The sequence below is a fragment of the Petaurus breviceps genome, unplaced genomic scaffold, assembly GCF_028583685.1.
Source record: "Petaurus breviceps papuanus isolate PSGF00001 unplaced genomic scaffold, PetGlider_PUasm1.0 398, whole genome shotgun sequence".
NCBI lineage: Eukaryota > Metazoa > Chordata > Mammalia > Diprotodontia > Petauridae > Petaurus > Petaurus breviceps.
This window is the reverse complement of record NW_027186314.1, coordinates 291,702-297,109: the sequence shown is the minus strand read 5'-3', so window position 1 is coordinate 297,109 and position 5,408 is coordinate 291,702.

Genomic DNA, 5,408 nt, shown 5'->3' with positions numbered 1-5,408 from the left:
GGCTTGTCCGTGCCAGGCTGGGATCATGCTTGTGTAGCTGGAGGCCTTTGCACCTAAGCAGACCCTCCTATCTTGTAGTCTGGCTGCTTTTGCCTTCCCTTGCTCTTCCCCCTCGGGAGGGCTTACTTCACCTTTCCACTCCTGTGCCATGCCCTCTCCTGTTTCCTCCTCCTCCTTTTGCTGTGCTCTCATGAACACGCAACCTTCTGTGAGGCCTGTGAGTTCTTCGGGCTCCACATGCATGTTCATTTCTCTTGTAACAAACCTGGTTTTCACCTGCATCAGGGACATTGCCTGTTGACAAATGGCGGCAGGCATGGGCTGGATGAGAGAAGGTGACTCAGACTGGCTGGGGGGGTTCAGATGCGGGGCTAAGTACCAGAGGGGTTGTTTTTTTCTTCACCTGCATCCTATCTCTGGTTTGGGGAGTTTTAGTTCTCCACTCATATCTCAGACTTCCCTCTCTTTGGGTTGAGTTCCTCATTATAAGAGAAATGTCCTTAGTGGGGTTAGGGTAAGGCTTTGTTTGGCTAAGCGTATCCCAACCATCTTGGATTTGAGAATATGATTTGGATAAGTAGGCTGAATGTTTAGATAAAGGTTATCCTAGCGAGGACAGGATTGGGTTTAGCTGTCCCAAACTGGAAGACTTGACCGAAGAGGGCTTTGGGAGGAGCCCTGTTATGTGTTATCCAGACTTTGGGGTGGCCAAAATGGACTGGGTTTTTGGCCCCGTGTCCAGGGTGTTGCCCTCAAAGAGGTTAAAATTAAACATTAAAATTGGGTGCCCTACTTCTCCTGGACATCTGACTGAATAAATAAAGAACATACATACACATATGTGTAAGAATTGGAAATACAAAACTTTAGGGCTATTTTTTCTTTTTTGTTTCTTTCTGTGTGTGTGTGTGTGTGTGTGTGTGTGTGTGTTCCCCATTGGTACTAATCTGTCCAAAGGTGGCTTTGTTTCCCCTAAGGGCACTGCCACAGGCAAAATTTTATAGCTATTTGGCCCTGAAACCTGAAGGTATTCTATATAGGCTGACTGCAGGACCCCAGCCACAGGATGTACATTTTAACTTGATTTGTGATCTAAAGCCTAGGCTAGCAAGGAATTATTGAACCTAGAGTCAAGAAGACTGGAATTCAAATCCAGCCTCGGATACTTACTAGCTCTGTTATTGTCATTTTTCATGTCTGCCTGCCTCTGTTTCCATTTCTACAACATGGAGATCTGTAAAATGGTACCCAACTCCCAGGTCTGTTGACAGGATTTATGAGATAGTATTTGTATAGTGCTTTGCAAACTTTAAAATGCTATGTAAATGTTGTCATTATTATATTATCACTAATTTACTTTATGTTATGTATCATTGTGTATATTTCGTTCTTGGTTCTTCCCTTACCATGTATCAGTTAATAAAGTCTTCTGTATTTTTTGGAAAAGCTCACATTGGCTATTTCTAGTTGCACAGTAATATTATTCTATTACATTCATGTGCTAGTTTGTTCAGGTATTCCACAGTTAGTAGGCACCCCTTTTGTTTCTAGTTTTTCACTACGACAAAAGTGCTGCTTTTCTTAGGTAAGAACTCTAAGGAAAACGGAAAGCGAGGAACTAGGTTTAAGTCACTGCCTACCACCACATACCAAATTAAGCTTCAGATGGATGTGATGTAAAATAAGAAGTGACACAATTTTTAAAAAAAGAGAGAGAATGTAAGCAGTGACCTTTCAGAAGCATGGTTTGGGGGATTTTTAAATTAAGTTTTTTCATGTTTATTTTTATTGTGGTTATCTTCATTTTCCAATGCATTCTCCCATCTCCCTCACCCAGAGAGCTATCCATTATAACAAAAACTCAAAAAGACAGAGAAAAACAAGAGTTTAGCAAATGATGTCTGATGGCATAGACATTGTTCCATGTCCCTCATACCTGAGTTACTCAAAGAATGGTGGGAGGGAAGTGTATCCTCATATCTTCCTCTCAACCAACTTTGGTCATTATAATTACCCAGGACTAAGTTTCATTTTTGTTTTGGTGGTAATCTTTCCATTTACATTTATTGTAGCCATTGCGTGTTTTCCTTTTCTTGGTATCATTACTTCCCTTTACATTAATTCATATGTCTTCCTGTGCTTCCTATGAGATCTTCATATTCATCTTTTTTTTAATAGCATAGAAAGTTCATTAAATTCACATTCCTCACTGTGGGCAGACCAGTCAGCGGCATCATAGCTTGGTATTCGTGGGTGCAGAGCTGTGGGGAATGTGGCAGTACATCCAAAGGTCTCTGAAATACTGATAGAAAATGCCTGGTGGCCATCTGAGCAAATGGCAAAGCTCCACTGGTTATTTATCAAAGGCCTGAGGGCACTTGGTCTTCTCCTGGCTCTGGGGGTCTGCTTCTTCTGGAGGATTTCAAATTCCAGGCTTGTTTGTGAAATTCTTCCAAATGCTATTGCGTTTAAAATCCTTCTGCACTTGTTGGACAAAGTCCAACATTCTGAAAGTCTGGTTCATTTGTGCAGTTAAAATTTTTCAATCTTTTTTTTTGGTATTAAATCTGATAACCTGGAGTTGCTAAAATTTGGTAGTGGGCTGTTGTTTAAAGTTCTACTGCTTGTCACTAGGTGGCAGAAGAGCTCTAACCAGGGACGACTCATTTCCAGTCCTGACTGTCAGGGAGAGACTATATTAAAGACAGAATAATACATTGCATTTTCCTATAAAGTAAACTATGAAGCCCCTAGACTGTACAAACTTGAATATTTGTTAGTAACTAGACTTTAAAGGTTATGCAAATGAAGTGATACAGAGAGTTGGGGGACTCTCAGTATAACCACCCCTCCAGCCCCCCCAAAAACCTAATAATCCAGACTGATTTATTTAGAGCAGACATCCACCCAGAAATGAAATGAAGCATCACTGGAAACAGTAACTGATTGGAGTAAACAAGTAAAAAGGGTCACAGGGATAAAGTTTGCCTTGGATTTTTAAAAAAGAGAAACAGAAAAATATCAGAAAAAAAAAGATTGATCTTCCCCACTCCCCACCCCTAGTGTAAAAGGAAGCTATGGAGGGCATGTTACATTAAGTAATGACTTGCAATTGGTCACAAATCTACTACTGTGTTGTTGATCTAACTACTAACCCAAAAGGGTTGCTTAGCTGCCTGATAATTAATAAGATTTAATCGCTTTATCCCTTATTTTCATGGAAGAATCATCTGAGCTGATAAATACAAGGAGAAAATTATCAATTTTAACCCTATTAATGGGAGCAGTAGGTAATTATAACTAGAGTTCATTTACAGAGATTTATTTTATCTAACTAACCTCAAGCTAACACATATTGTTATCTGTAGATGTACAGGGTGTCCCTACAGCCTGGACACATAGGAAATCTCATTAACTATGCATGTTTTCAAGAAATGAAATGAATAAAATTTTCAACGTTTTATTTAATTAGTATAGATTTTAGCCATGACAATTTCACACGAAATAAAAGCTTTCATTAGCTATTGGGACTATTTTACATATTAATGAGATTAAATTAAATTAACTAATGAGATTTCCTATGTGTCTCCTATGTCTTCCTATGAAATCTCATTTATGTTAATTAAATAAAATGTTGAAAATTTCGTTTCATTTCTTGAAAATATGCATAATGAGATTTTCTATGTGTCCAGACTTTAGGGACACCCTGTAGTCTTATCCAAGAAATATTTATTTATAATGACTAATTCTTAAAATTATACTCATAAAAATAGGATTAGTAGTAGTGAGACTCAGAGACAGAGGAGAAGATCGTGGTTGGGTCCAGTAATTTCAAAGTTCTTGCACAGGAAAGCGGGGCACTTGTGTGGGGTGTGATCATCTGAGGGGAACAACAGAACAGATCGTGGGTAGAATGAGCGACGAGGAGGTCAGAGGGCTGGAGGGACGTTAACGCCGGTGGGGAAGGCCCCTAAAACCGAGGCAGGATTTGGGGCGGAGAGGGCACTGATGTGGGCGCGGGACTCCTAGAGAAAGCAGGGACAGTGTCCTGGGGGTTGGCAAACATCCAGCAGTATCCTGATCGGGAGCATTCGTGCTGGTCTGGCTGTAAACCCAACCTGGACCCCCAGACTCCTGACTCCTCGGACTGCTCGCCTCCCCTCCTGGTCTTGGCCAAACTCACTACAGCAACTCCTTCGTTAATCTCTTTGTGCCCAGATGAAAGAACAAATGCCCCGACAAAGCAGGGAAGCAGGAAACGGTCGGGTTTGGGCAGAAATGAACATTTTTAGCCCAGATGTTTCTAGACAGATCCTGGAAAAAGGAAGAGGAGAGCCAGACTGGAGGATGAGGAGAGACAGCCCCAGGTCTTGGAGAGTTTGTGGGAAGGTATCTCTTGTCATAACCCTAATAAGAGAGATGTGAGGAAGCAACCATACCCAACGGAGCCGAGGTCATTCGAATGAACGAGAAACCTGCTCAGGGACTCATTTTTGGTTTTTCCGTCATTTCAGTCACGCCCTACTCTTCATGACCCCATTTGGGGTCTTCTTGGCAGAGATACTGGAGTGTTTTGCCCTTTCCTTCTCCAGCTCATTTTACATGAGGAAACTGAGGCAAACAGGATGAAGTGACTCGGCCAGGGTTACCCAGCCAGTAAGTGTGTGAGGCTGGATTCGAACTCAGGAAGAGGAGTCTTCCCAGGTGGGGCATTCTATGCACTGTACCACGTAGCTGCCCTTTGAGTCATTTGTTAGGAGCCTACTATTTGCCAGATCCCTGCCTTCAAGGAGCTCCCAGTCTAATGAGGGAGACAGCAAGCAAAGAGCCCTGTGCAATAAGCTCTGGAGGGGTTTAATTGGAGATCATCAAGAAAGGAGAGGTGCTAGGGGAGAAGCTTCTTGCCCCCCGACGCCTGAGGGCCGCCAGGAAGATGCCTGAGGAGGGCCTGGACGATCTGTGCCGAGGCAACAGGGTTCGTGTTGGGGGGAGGAAGGGGATGCAAGAAGCCTGCAAAGGTGGGCTTTGTCATTGATCCCGAGTCAGTGGGAGCCACTGGAGCTGGGTGTTGTGGGTGATGTAGACTCGTCGGCTAGGACGAGGAGAAAGGAGAGCCTTGTGGCAGGCAGACCCCCAGCAGCCACTGCCGTGGTCCAGGCATGAAGGGATGAGGAGGGGCGTACTCTGGAGAGCTGCACAGATGAGCCTCTAGGGGGTGAGAGAGAGGGAGGAGTGAGGGCGGGAAGCGTGGGGACCCGCGAGGATGGGTGCCCTCCACCCTACCAGGGCCCTTGGGAAGGGGGCCTCCGCCGCAGCCCATGAGGGTGTCCAGAGAAACAGCCTGGAGGGAGAGGAGAAGGCCCAGGACCTTGTGGTGGGAGGGCGGAGACCCCACGGAGAAGAGGAGG